Here is a 16,619-nt window from a genome sequence, read left to right on the forward strand (position 1 = left end):
GAATGGAATAGAATAGAATAGAATAGAATAGAATAGAATAGAATAGAATAGAATAGAATAGAATAGAACAGAACAGAACAGAATAGAATAGAATAGAATAGAACAGAATAAAACAGAACAGAACAGTACAAAACAGAACAGAATAAAATAGAACAGGACAGAACAGATTAGAATAGATTAGAACAGAATAGAAGAGAACAGAATAGAATATAATAGAATAGAATAGAATAGAATAGATCAGAACAGAAGAGAATCGAACAGAATAGAATAGAATAGAAAAGAATAGAACAGAATAGAATAGAATCGAACAGAATAGACTAGAATAGAACAGAATAGAATAGAACTGAATAGAACAGAACACAACACAACAGAACATAATAGAATAGAATAGATTAGAATAGAACAGAACAGAATAGAATCGAACAGAATAGAATAGAATAGAACAGAATAGAATAGAATAGAATAGAATAGAATAGAATAGAAGAGAATAGAATAGAACAGAATAGAATCGAACAGAATACAATAGAATAGAATAGAATAGAATAGAATAAAATAGAATAGAATAGAATAGAATAGAACAGAACAGAATAGAACAGAATAGAACAGAATAGAACAAAATAGAATAGAATAGAATAGAACAGAATAGAATAGAATAGAATAGAACAGAACAGAATAGAATCGAACAGAATAGAATAGAATAGAACAGAATAGAACAGAATAGAATAGAATAGAATAGAATAGAATAGAATAGAATAGAATAGAACAGAACAGAATAGAATAGAACAGAATAGAATAGAACAGAATAGAATAGAATAGAACAGCATAGAATAGAACAGAACAGAACAGAACAGAATAGAATAGAACAGAATAAAACAGAACAGAACAGAACAAAACAGAAAAGAATAAAATAGAACAGGACCGAACAGAATAGAATAGATTAGAACAGAATAGAACAGAACAGAATAGAATAGAATAGAATAGAATAGAATAGAATAGAATAGAATAGATCAGAACAGAAGAGAATCGAACAGAATAAAATAGAATAGAAAAGAATAGAACAGAATAGAATAGAATCGAACAGAATAGAATAGAATAGAACAGAATAGAATAGAATAGAATAGAATAGAATAGAACAGAACAGAAGAGAATAGAATAGAATAGAACAGAACAGAATAGAACCGAATAGAACAGAACTGAATAGAACAGAACACAACACAACAGAACAGAACAGAATAGAATAGATTAGAACAGAATAGAACAGAACAGAATAGAATAGAATAGAATAGAATAGAATAGAATAGATCAGAACAGAAGAGAATCGAACAGAATAGAATAGAATAGAAAAGAATAGAACAGAATAGAATAGAATCGAACAGAATAGAATAGAATAGAACAGAATAGAATAGAATAGAATAGAATAGAATAGAATAGAATAGAACAGAACAGAAGAGAATAGAATAGAATAGAACAGAACAGAATAGAACCGAATAGAACAGAACTGAATAGAACAGAACACAACACAACAGAACAGAATAGAATAGAATAGAAAAGAATAGAACAGAATAGAATAGAATCGAACAGAATAGAATAGAATAGAACAGAATAGAATAGAATACAATAGAATAGAATAGAATAAAATAGAACAGAACAGAACAGAATAGAATCGAACAGAATAGAAGAGAATAGAATAGAATAGAATAGAACAGAACAGAATAGAATCGAACAGAATAGAATAGAATAGAACAGAATAGAACAGAATAGAATAGAATAGAATAGAATAGAACATAACAGAATAGAATAGAACAGAATAGAATAGAACAGAATAGAATAGAATAGAACAGAGTAGAATAGAATAGAACAGAACAGAATAGAATAAAATAGAATAGAATAGAACAGAATAAAACAGAACAGAACAGAACAAAACCGAACAGAATAACATAGAACAGGACAGAACAGAATAGAATAGATTAGAACAGAATAGAAGAGAACAGAATAGAATATAATAGAATAGAATAGAATAGAATAGATCAGAACAGAAGAGAATCGAACAGAATAGAATAGAATAGAAAAGAATAGAACAGAATAGAATAGAATCGAACAGAATAGACTAGAATAGAACAGAATAGAATAGAACTGAATAGAACAGAACACAACACAACAGAACAGAATAGAATAGAATAGAATAGAATAGAACAGAACCGAATAGAACAGAACTGAATAGAACAGAACACAACACAACAGAACAGAATAGAATAGAATAGAATAGAACAGAACCGAATAGAACAGAACAGAACTGAATAGAGCAGAATAGAATAGAATGAAATAGAACACAGTAGAATAGAATAGTACAGAATAGAACAGATTAGAATAGAATAGAATAGAACAGAACGGAACAGAAAAAAATAGAACAGAAGAGAACAGAATAGAATAGAACAGAGTAGAATAGAACAGATCAGAAGAGAACAGAATAGAATAGAATAGAACAGAATAGAATAGAATAGAACAGAAGAGAATAGAACAGAACAGAACAGAACACAATCGTTCAGAATAGAATAGAATAGAAAAGAATAGAACACAATAGAATAGAATCGAACAGAATAGAAAAGAATAGAACAGAATGGAATAGAATAGAATAGAATAGAATAGAATAGAATAGAATAGAATAGAATAGAACAGAACAGAACAGAATAGAATAGAATAGAATAGAATAGATCAGAATAGAATAGAATCGAACAGAATAGAATAGAATAGAACAGAATAGAACAGAATTGAACAGAACAGAATAGAACAGAACACAACACAACAGAACAGAATGGAATAGAATAGAATAGAACAGAACCGAATAGAACAGTACAGAAGTGAATAGAACAGAATAGAGTAGAATGGAATAGAACACAATAGAATAGAATAGAACAGAAGAGAACAGATTAGAATAGAAAAGAATAGAACAGAACAGAATAGAATAGAACAGAATAGAATAGAATAGAACAGAACAGAACAGAATAGAATAGAATAGAATAGAACAGAATAAAACAGAACAGAACAGAACAAAACAGAACAGAATAAAATAGAACAGGACAGAACAGAATAGAATAGATTAGAACAGAATAGAAGAGAACAGAATAGAATATAATATAATAGAATAGAATAGAATAGAATAGATCGGAACAGAAGAGAATCGAACAGAATAGAACAGAATAGAAAAGAATAGAACAGAATAGAATAGAATCGAACAGAATAGACTAGAATAGAACAGAATAGAATAGAACTGAATAGAACAGAACACAACACAACAGAACAGAATAGAATAGAATATAATAGAACAGAACCGAATAGAACAGAACTGAATAGAACAGAACACAACACAACAGAACAGAATAGAATAGAATAGAATAGAACAGAACCGAATAGAACAGAACAGAACTGAATAGAACAGAATAGAATAGAATGAAATAGAACACAGTAGAATAGAATAGTACAGAATAGAACAGATTAGAATAGAATAGAATAGAACAGAACACAACAGAAAAAAATAGAACAGAAGAGAACAGAATAGAATAGAACAGAGTAGAATAGAACAGATCAGAAGAGAACAGAATAGAATAGAATAGAACAGAACAGAATAGAACAGAATAGAATAGAATAGAACAGAAGAGAATAGAACAGAACAGAACAGAACATAATCGAACAGAATAGAATAGAATAGAAAAGAATAGAACAGAATAGAATAGAATCGAACAGAATAGAATAGAATAGAACAGAATAGAATAGAATAGAATAGAATAGAATAGAATAGAATAGAATAGAATAGAATAGAATAGAACAGAACAGAACAGAATAGAATAGAATAGAATAGAATAGATCAGAATAGAATAGAATCGAACAGAATAGAATAGAATAGAACAGAATAGAACAGAATTGAACAGAACAGAATAGAACAGAACACAACACAACAGAACAGAATGGAATAGATTAGAATAGAACAGAACCGAATAGAACAGTACAGAAGTGAATAGAACAGAATAGAGTAGAATGGAATAGAACACAATAGAATAGAATAGAACAGAAGAGAACAGATTAGAATAGAAAAGAATAGAACAGAACAGAATAGAATAGAACAGAATAGAACAGAACACAACACAACAGAACAGAATAGAATAGAATAGAATAGAATAGAATAGAATAGAACAGAACAGAATAGAATAGAACAGAACAGAATAGAATCGAACAGAATAGAATAGAATAGAACTGAATAGAACAGAATAGAATAGAATAGAACAGAACAGAATAGAATGGAACAGAATAGAATAGAACAGAATAGAATAGAATAGAACAGAATAGAATAGAATAGAACAGAACAGAACAGAATAGAATAGAATAGAACAGAATAAAACAGAACAGAACAGAACAAAACAGAAGAGAATAAAATAGAACAGGACAGAACAGATTAGAATAGATTAGAACAGAATAGAAAGGAACAGAATAGAAAATAATAGAATAGAATAGAATAGAATAGATTAGAATAGAATAGAATAGAATAGAATACAATCGAACAGAATAGAATAGAATAGAATAGAATAGAATAGAACAGAACCGAATAGAACTAAACAGAACTGAATAGAACAGAATAGAATAGAATGAAATAGAACACAGCAGAATAGTATAGTACAGAATAGAACAGATTAGAATAGAATAGAATAGAACAGAACAGAACAGTAAAAAATAGAACAGAAGAGAACAGAATAGAATAGAACAGAGTAGAATAGAACAGAACAGAACAGAACAGAATAGAATAGAATAGAACAGAACAGAATAGAACAGAATAGAATAGAATAGAACAGAAGAGAATAGAACAGAACAGAACAGAATATAATCGAACAGAATAGAATAGAATAGAAAAGAATAGAACAGAATAGAATAGAATCGAACAGAATAGAATAGAATAGAACAGAATAGAATAGAATACAATAGAATAGAATAGAATAGAATAGAACAGAACAGAACAGAATAGAATCGAACAGAATAGAAGAGAATAGAATAGAATAGAACAGAATAGAATAAAATCGAACAGAATAGAATAGAATAGAACAGAATAGAACAGAACAGAATAGAACAGAACACAACACAACAGAAAAGAATGGAATAGAATAGAATAGAACAGAACCGAATAGAACAGTACAGAACTGAATAGAATAGAATACAATAGAATAGAACAGAAAATAATAGAATAGAACAGAATAGAATAGAATAGAACATAACAAAGTAGAATCGAATAGAATAGCATAGAACAGAACAGAATAGAATAGAATAGAACATAATAGAAAAGAATAGAACAGAATAGAACAGAACAGAACAGAACAGAACAGAACAGAATAAAATAGAACAGGACAGAACAGAATAGAATAGATTAGAACAAAATAGAACACAATATATTAGAATAGAATAGAATAGAACAGAACAGAACAGAATAGAATCGAACAGAATGGAATAGAATTGAACAGAATAGAACAGAATAGAATAGAATAGAATAGAATAGAACAGAACAGAAGAGAATAAATAGAATAGATTAGAATACAATAGAATAAAACAGAATAGAACAGAATAGTACAGAACAGAATAGAATTGAATTGAATAGAAGAACAGATCAGAATAGAATAGATTAGAATAGAATAGAATAGAATAGAATAGAATAGAATAGAATAGAACTGAACAGAATAGAATAGAATAGACCAAAATAGAATAGAATAGAACAGAATAGAATAGAATAGAACAGAACAGAATAGAATAGAATAGAACAGAACAGAATAGAATAGAATGGAACAGAATAGAATAGAATAGAACAGAACAGAATAGAATAGAATAGAACAGAATAGAATAGAATAGAACAGAACAGAACAGAATAGAATAGAATAGAACAGAATATAACAGAACAGAACAGAACAGAACAGAATAGAATAGAATAGAATAGAATAGAATAGAACAGAACAGAACAGAATAGAATCGAACAGAATAGAATAGAATAGAACAGAATAGAATAGAATAGAACAGAACAGAACAGAATAGAATAGAATAGAACAGAATATAACAGAACAGAACAGAACAGAACAGAATAGAATAGAATAGAATAGAATAGAATAGAACAGAACAGAACAGAATAGAATCGAACAGAATAGAATAGAATAGAACAGAATAGAATAGAATAGAACAGAATAGAATAGAATAGAACAGAACAGAACAGAACAGAATAGAATAGAATAGAATAGAATAGAATAGAACAGAACAGAACCAAATAGAATCGAAGAGAATAGAATAGAATAGAACAGAATAGAACAGAATAGAATAGAAGAACAGAACAGAACAGAAAAAAATAGAACAGAAGAGAACAGAATAGAATAGAACAGAGTAGAATAGAACAGATCAGAAGATAAAAGAATAGAATAGAATAGAACAGAACAGAATAGAACAGAATAGAATAGAATAGAACAGAAGAGAATAGAACAGAACAGAACAGAACATAATCGAACAGAATAGAATAAAATAGAAAAGAATAGAACAGAATAGAATAGAATCGAACGGAATAGAAAAGAATAGAACAGAATAGAATAGAATAGAATAGAATAGAATAGAATAGAATAGAATAGAATAGAACTGAACAGAATAGAATAGAATAGACCAAAATAGAATAGAATAGAACAGAATAGAATAGAATAGAACAGAACAGAATAGAATAGAATAGAACAGAACAGAATAGAATAGAATGGAACAGAATAGAATAGAATAGAACAGAACAGAATAGAATAGAATAGAACAGAATAGAATAGAATAGAACAGAATAGAATAGAATAGAACAGAATAGAATAGAATAGAACAGAACAGAACAGAATAGAATAGAATAGAACAGAATATAACAGAACAGAACAGAACAGAACAGAATAGAATAGAATAGAATAGAATAGAATAGAATAGAACAGAACAGAACAGAATAGAATCGAACAGAATTGAATAGAATAGAACAGAATAGAATAGAATAGAACAGAACAGAACAGAATAGAATAGAATAGAACAGAATATAACAGAACAGAACAGAACAGAACAGAATAGAATAGAATAGAATAGAATAGAACAGAACAGAACAGAATAGAATCGAACAGAATAGAATAGAATAGAACAGAATAGAATAGAATAGAATAGAATAGAACAGAACAGAACAAAATAGAATCGAAGAGAATAGAATAGAATAGAACAGAATAGAACAGAATAGAATAGAAGAACAGAACAGAACAGAAAAAAATAGAACAGAAGAGAACAGAATAGAATAGAACAGAGTAGAATAGAACAGATCAGAAGAGAAAAGAATAGAATAGAATAGAACAGAACAGAATAGAACAGAATAGAATAGAATAGAACAGAAGAGAATAGAACAGAACAGAACAGAACATAATCGAACAGAATAGAATAAAATAGAAAAGAATAGAACAGAATAGAATAGAATCGAACGGAATAGAAAAGAATAGAACAGAATAGAATAGAATAGAATAGAATAGAATAGAATAGAATAGAATAGAATAGAATAGAACAAAACAGAACAGAATATAATTGAACAGAATAGAATAGAATAGAATAGAATAGATCAGAATAGAATAGAATCGAACAGAATAGAATAGAATAGAACAGAACAGAACAGAAAAGAATCGAACAGAATAGAAGAGAATAGAATAGAATAGAACAGAATAGAATAGAATCGAATAGAATAGAATACAATAGAACAGAATAGAACAGAACAGAATAGAACAGAACACAACACAACAGAACAGAATGGAATAGAATAGAATAGAACAGAGCCGAATAGAACAGTACAGAACTGAATAGAATAGAATACAATAGAATAGAACAGAAAATAATAGAATAGAACAGAATAGAATAGAATAGAACATAACAAAGTAGATCGAATAGAATAGCATAGAACAGAACAGAATAGAATAGAATAGAACAGAATAGAATAGAATAGAACAGTATAGAATAGAATAGAACAGGACAGAACAGAATAGAATAGATTAGAACAGAATAGAACACAATAGAATAGAATAGAATAGAATAGAACAGAACAGAACAGAATCGAATCGAACAGAATAGAATAGAATAGAACAGAATAGAACAGATTAGAATAGAAAAGAATAGAACAGAATAGAACAGAACAGAACAGAACAGAACAGAACAGAATAAAATAGAACAGGACAGAACAGAATAGAATAGATTAGAACAAAATAGAACACAATAGAATAGAATAGACTAGAATAGAACAGAACAGAACAGAATAGAATCGAACAGAATGGAATAGAATTGAACAGAATAGAACAGAATAGAATAGAATAGAATAGAACAGAACAGAAGAGAATAAATAGAATAGATTAGAATACAATAGAATAAAACAGAATAGAAGAGAATAGTACAGAACAGAATAGAATTGAATTGAATAGAAGAACAGATCAGAATAGAATAGATTAGAATAGAATAGAATAGAATAGAATAGAATAGAATAGAACTGAACAGAATAGAATAGAATAGAACAAAATAGAATAGAATAGAACAGAATAGAATAGAATAGAACAGAACAGAATAGAATAGAATAGAACAGAACAGAATAGAATAGAATGGAACAGAATAGAATAGAATAGAACAGAACAGAATAGAATAGAATAGAACAGAATAGAATAGAATAGAAGAGAATAGAATAGAATAGAACAGAATAGAATAGAATAGAACAGAACAGAACAGAATAGAATAGAATAGAACAGAATAGAACAGAACAGAACAGAATAGAATAGAATAGAATAGAATAGAATAGAACAGAACAGAACAGAATAGAATCGAACAGAATAGAATAGAATAGAACAGAATAGAATAGAATAGAACAGAATAGAATAGAATAGAACAGAACAGAACAGAACAGAATAGAATAGAATAGAATAGAATAGAATAGAATAGAATAGAATAGAACAGAACAGAACAGAATAGAATCGAACAGAATAGAATAGAATAGAACAGAATAGAACAGAATAGAATAGAAGAACAGAACAGAACAGACAAAAATAGAACAGAAGAGAACAGAATAGAATAGAACAGAGTAGAATAGAACAGATCAGAAGAGAAAAGAATAGAATAGAATAGAACAGAACAGAATAGAACAGAATAGAATAGAATAGAACAGAAGAGAATAGAACAGAACAGAACAGAACATAATCGAACAGAATAGAATAAAATAGAAAAGAATAGAACAGAATAGAATAGAATCGAACGGAATAGAAAAGAATAGAACAGAATAGTATAGAATAGAATAGAATAGAATAGAATAGAATAGAATAGAATAGAATAGAATAGAACAGAACAGAACAGAATATAATTGAACAGAATAGAATAGAATAGAATAGAATAGATCAGAATAGAATAGAATCGAACAGAATAGAATAGAATAGAACAGAACAGAACAGAATAGAATCGAACAGAATAGAAGAGAATAGAATAGAATCGAACAGAATAGAATAGAATCGAACAGAATAGAATAGAATAGAACAGAATAGAACAGAACAGAATAGAACAGAACACAACACAACAGAACAGAATGGAATAGAATAGAATAGAACAGAGCCGAATAGAACAGTACAGAACTGAATAGAATAGAATACAATAGAATAGAACAGAAAATAATAGAATAGAACAGAATAGAATAGAATAGAACATAACAAAGTAGAATCGAATAGAATAGCATAGAACAGAACAGAATAGAATAGAATAGAACAGAATAGAATAGAATAGAACAGTATAGAATAGAATAGAACAGGACAGAACAGAATAGAATAGATTAGAACAGAATAGAACACAATAGAATAGAATAGAATAGAATAGAATAGAACAGAACAGAACAGAATCGAATCGAACAGAATAGAATAGAATAGAACAGAATAGAACAGATTAGAATAGAAAAGAATAGAACAGAATAGAACAGAAAAGAACAGAACAGAACAGAACAGAATAAAATAGAACAGGATAGAACAGAATAGAATAGATTAGAACAAAATAGAACACAATAGAATAGAATAGAATAGAATAGAACAGAACAGAACAGAATAGAATCGAACAGAATGGAATAGAATTGAACAGAATAGAACAGAATAGAATAGAATAGAATAGAACAGAACAGAAGAGAATAAATAGAATAGATTAGAATACAATAGAATAAAACAGAATAGAAGAGAATAGTACAGAACAGAATAGAATTGAATTGAATAGAAGAACAGATCAGAATAGAATAGATTAGAATAGAATAGAATAGAATAGAATAGAATAGAATAGAATAGAACAGAACAGAATAGAATAGAATAGAACTGAACAGAATAGAATAGAATAGACCAAAATAGAATAGAATAAAACAGAATAGAATAGAATAGAACAGAACAGAATAGAATAGAATAGAACAGAACAGAATAGAATAGAATGGAACAGAATAGAATAGAATAGAACAGAACAGAATAGAATAGAATAGAACAGAATAGAATAGAATAGAACAGAATAGAATAGAATAGAACAGAATAGAATAGAATAGAACAGAATAGAACAGAACAGAACAGAACAGAATAGAATAGAATAGAATAGAATAGAATAGAACAGAACAGAACAGAATAGAATCGAACAGAATAGAATAGAATAGAACAGAATAGAATAGAATAGAACAGAATAGAATAGAATAGAACAGAACAGAACAGAACAGAATAGAATAGAATAGAATAGAATAGAATAGAACAGAACAGAACAGAATAGAATCGAACAGAATAGAATAGAATAGAACAGAATAGAACAGAATAGAATAGAAGAACAGAACAGAACAGAAAAAAATAGAACAGAGGAGAACAGAATAGAATAGAACAGAGTAGAATAGAACAGATCAGAAGAGAAAAGAATAGAATAGAATAGAACAGAACAGAATAGAACAGAATAGAATAGAATAGAACAGAAGAGAATAGAACAGAACAGAACTGAACATAATCGAACAGAATAGAATAAAATAGAAAAGAATAGAACAGAATAGAATAGAATCGAACGGAATAGAAAAGAATAGAACAGAATAGAATAGAATAGAATAGAATAGAATAGAATAGAATAGAATAGAACAGAACAGAACAGAATATAATTGAACAGAATAGAATAGAATAGAATAGAATAGATCAGAATAGAATAGAATCGAACAGAATAGAATAGAATAGAACAGAACAGAACAGAATAGAATCGAAAAGAATAGAATAGAATAGAATAGAATAGAACAGAATAGAATAGAATCGAACAGAATAGAATAGAATAGAACAGAATAGAACAGAACAGAATAGAACAGAACACAACACAACAGAACAGAATGGAATAGAATAGAATAGAACAGAGCCGAATAGAACAGTACAGAACTGAATAGAATAGAATGCAATAGAATAGAACAGAAAATAATAGAATAGAACAGAATAGAATAGAATAGAACATAACAAAGTCGAATCGAATAGAATAGCATAGAACAGAACAGAATAGAATAGAATAGAACAGAATAGAATAGAATAGAACAGTATAGAATAGAATAGAACAGGACAGAACAGAATAGAATAGAATAGAACAGAATAGAACACAATAGAATAGAATAGAATAGAATAGAACAGAACAGAACAGAATCGAATCGAACAGAATAGAATAGAATAGAACAGAATAGAACAGATTAGACTAGAAAAGAATAGAACAGAACAGAACAGAACAGAACAGAATAAAATAGAACAGAACAGAACAGAATAAAATAGAACAGGACAGAACAGAATAGAATAGATTAGAACAAAATAGAACACAATAGAATAGAATAGAATAGAATAGAACAGAACAGAACAGAATAGAATCGAACAGAATGGAATAGAATTGAACAGAATAGAACAGAATAGAATAGAATAGAATAGAACAGAACAGAAAGAATAAATAAAATAGATTAGAATACAATAGAATAAAACAGAATAGAAGAGAATAGTACAGAACAGAATAGAATTGAATTGAATAGAAGAACAGATCACAATAGAATAGATTAGAATAGAATAGAATAGAATAGAATAGAATAGAACAGAACAGAATAGAATAGAATAGAACTGAACAGAATAGAATAGAATAGACCAAAATAGAATAGAATAGAACAGAATAGAATAGAATAGAACAGAACAGAATAGAATAGAATAGAACAGAACAGAATAGAATAGAATGGAACAGAATAGAATAGAATAGAACAGAACAGAATAGAATAGAATAGAACAGAATAGAATAGAATATAACAGAATAGAATAGAATAGAACAGAATAGAATAGAATAGAACAGAACAGAACAGAATAGAATAGAATAGAACAGAATAGAACAGAACAGAACAGAACAGAATAGAATAGAATAGAATAGAACAGAACAGAGCAGAATAGAATCGAACAGAATAGAATAGAATAGAACAGAATAGAATAGAATAGAATAGAATAGAATAGAATAGAATAGAACAGAACAGAATATAATTGAACAGAATAGAATAGAATAGAATAGAATAGATCAGAATAGAATAGAATCGAACAGAATAGAATAGAATAGAACAGAACAGAACAGAATAGAATCGAACAGAATAGAAGAGAATAGAATAGAATAGAACAGAATAGAATAGAATAGAACATAACAAAGTAGAATCGAATAGAATAGCATAGAACAGAACAGAATAGAATAGAATAGAACAGAATAGAATAGAATAGAACAGTATAGAATAGAATAGAACAGGACAGAACAGAATAGAATAGATTAGAACAGAATAGAACACAATAGAATAGAATAGAATAGAACAGAACAGAACAGAATCGAATCGAACAGAATAGAATAGAATAGAACAGAATAGAACAGATTAGAATAGAAAAGAATAGAACAGAATAGAACAGAACAGAACAGAACAGAACAGAACAGAATAAAATAGAACAGGACAGAACAGAATAGAATAGATTAGAACAAAATAGAACACAATAGAATAGAATAGAATAGAATAGAACAGAACAGAACAGAACAGAATAGAATCGAACAGAATGGAATAGAATTGAACAGAATAGAACAGAATAGAATAGAATAGAATAGAACAGAACAGAAGAGAATAAATAGAATAGATTAGAATACAATAGAATAAAACAGAATAGAAGAGAATAGTACAGAACAGAATAGAATTGAATTGAATAGAAGAACAGATCAGAATAGAATAGATTAGAATAGAATAGAATAGAATAGAATAGAACAGAACAGAATAGAATAGAATAGAACTGAACAGAATAGAATAGATTAGACCAAAATAGAATAGAATAGAACAGAATAGAATAGAATAGAACAGAACAGAATAGAATAGAATAGAACAGAACCGAATAGAATAGAATGGAACAGAATAGAATAGAATAGAACAGAACAGAATAGAATAGAATAGAACAGAATAGAATAGAATAGAACAGAATAGAATAGAATAGAACAGAATAGAATAGAATAGAACAGAACAGAACAGAATAGAATAGAATAGAACAGAATAGAACAGAACAGAACAGAACAGAATAGAATAGAATAGAATAGAATAGAATAGAATAGAACAGAACAGAACAGAATAGAATCGAACAGAATAGAATAGAATAGAACAGAATAGAATAGAATAGAACAGAATAGAATAGAATAGAACAGAACAGAACAGAACAGAATAGAATAGAATAGAATAGAATAGAATAGAATAGAACAGAACAGAACAGAATAGAATCGAACAGAATAGAATAGAATAGAACAGAATAGAACAGAATAGAATAGAAGAACAGAACAGAACAGAAAAAAATAGAACAGAAGAGAACAGAATAGAATAGAACAGAGTAGAATAGAACAGATCAGAAGAGAAAAGAATAGAATAGAATAGAACAGAACAGAATAGAACAGAATAGAATAGAATAGAACAGAAGAGAATAGAACAGAACAGAACAGAACATAATCGAACAGAATAGAATAAAATAGAAAAGAATAGAACAGAATAGAATAGAATCGAACGGAATAGAAAAGAATAGAACAGAATAGAATAGAATAGAATAGAATAGAATAGAATAGAATAGAATAGAATAGAACAGAACAGAACAGAATATAATTGAACAGAATAGAATAGAATAGAATAGAATAGATCAGAATAGAATAGAATCGAACAGAATAGAATAGAATAGAACAGAACAGAACAGAATAGAATCGAACAGAATAGAAGAGAATAGAATAGAATAGAACAGAATAGAATAGAATCGAAGAGAATAGAATAGAATAGAACAGAATAGAACAGAAAAGAATAGAACAGAACACAACACAACAGAACAGAATGGAATAGAATAGAATAGAACAGAGCCGAATAGAACAGTACAGAACTGAATAGAATAGAATACAATAGAATAGAACAGAATAGAATAGATTAGAACAGAATAGAATAGAATAGAACATGACAAAGTAGAATCGAATAGAATAGCATAGAACAGAACAGAATAGAATAGAATAGAACAGAATAGAATAGAATAGAACAGTATAGAATAGAATAGAACAGGACAGAACAGAATAGAATAGATTAGAACAGAATAGAACACAATAGAATAGAATAGAATAGAATAGAACAGAACAGAACAGAATCGAATCGAACAGAATAGAATAGAATAGAACAGAATAGAACAGATTAGAATAGAAAAGAATAGAACAGAATAGAACAGAACAGAACAGAACAGAACAGAACAGAATAAAATAGAACAGGACAGAACAGAATAGAATAGATTAGAACAAAATAGAACACAATAGAATAGAATAGAATAGAATAGAACAGAACAGAACAGAATAGAATCGAACATAATGGAATAGAATTGAACAGAATAGAACAGAATAGAATAGAATAGAATAGAATAGAACAGAACAGAAGAGAATAAATAGAATAGATTAGAATACAATAGAATAAAACAGAATAGAACAGAATAGTACAGAACAGAATAGAATAGAATTGAATAGAAGAACAGATCAGAATAGAATAGATTAGAATAGAATAGAATAGAATAGAATAGAATAGAATAGAACAGAACAGAACAGAATATAATTGAACAGAATAGAATAGAATAGAATAGAATAGATCAGAATAGAATAGAATCGAACAGAATAGAATAGAATAGAACAGAATAGAACAGAATTGAACAGAACAGAATAGAACAGAACACAACACAACAGAACAGAATGGAATAGAATAGAATAGAACAGAACCGAATAGAACCGTACAGAAGTGAATTGAACAGAATAGAGTAAAATGGAATAGAACACAATAGAATAGAATAGAACATAAGAGAACAGATTAGAATAGAAAAGAATAGAACAGAACAGAATAGAATAGAACAGAATAGAACAGAACACAACACAACAGAACAGAATAGAATAGAATAGAATAGAATAGAACAGAACAGAATAGAATAGAATAGAATAGAATAGAATAGAATAGAATAGAATAGAATAGAATAGAACAGAACAGAATAGAATAGAACAGAACAGAATAGAATCGAACAGAATAGAATAGAATAGAACTGAATAGAACAGAATAGAATAGAATAGAACAGAACAGAATAGAATGGAACAGAATAGAATAGAACAGAATAGAATAGAATAGAACAGAATAGAATAGAATAGAACAGAACAGAACAGAATAGAATAGAATAGAACAGAATAAAACAGAACAGAACAGAACAAAACAGAACAGAATAAAATAGAACAGGACAAAACAGATTAGAATAGATTAGAACAGAATAGAAAGGAACAGAATAGAATAGAATAGAATAGAATAGAATAGAATAGAATAGAATAGAATAGAATAGAATAGAATAGAATAGAATACAATCGAACAGAATAGAATAGAATAGAACAGAATAGAATAGAATAGAATAGAATAGAATAGAATAGAACAGAACCGAATAGAACTGAACAGAACTGAATAGAACAGAATAGAATAGAATGAAATAGAACACAGCAGAATAGTATAGTACAGAATAGAACAGATTAGAATAGAATAGAATAGAACAGAACAGAACAGAAAAAAATAGAACAGAAGAGAACAGAATAGAATAGAACAGAGTAGAATAGAACAGAACAGAACAGAACAGAACAGAATAGAATAGAATAGAACAGAACAGAATAGAACAGAATAGAATAGAATAGAACAGAAGAGAATAGAACAGAACAGAACAGAATATAATCGAACAGAATAGAATAGAATAGAAAGGAATAGAACAGAATAGAATAGAATCGAACAGAATAGAATAGAATAGAATAGAACAGAATAGAATAGAATACAATAGAATAGAATAGAACAGAACAGAACAGAATAGAATCGAACAGAATAGAAGAGAATAGAATAGAATAGAACAGAATAGAATAAAATCGAACAGAATAGAATAGAATAGAACAGAATAGAACAGAACAGAATAGAACAGAACACAACACAACAGAAAAGAATGGAATACAATAGAATAGAACAGAACCGAATAGAACAGTACAGAACTGAGTAGAAT

Source organism: Sus scrofa, chromosome 18 (genome assembly GCF_054392235.1).
Source record: "Sus scrofa isolate SSC_HxYL_T2T_F1_AM1 chromosome 18, Sscrofa_HxYL_maternal_Yorkshire_Landrace_v2.0, whole genome shotgun sequence".
NCBI classification, from domain to species: domain Eukaryota; kingdom Metazoa; phylum Chordata; class Mammalia; order Artiodactyla; family Suidae; genus Sus; species Sus scrofa.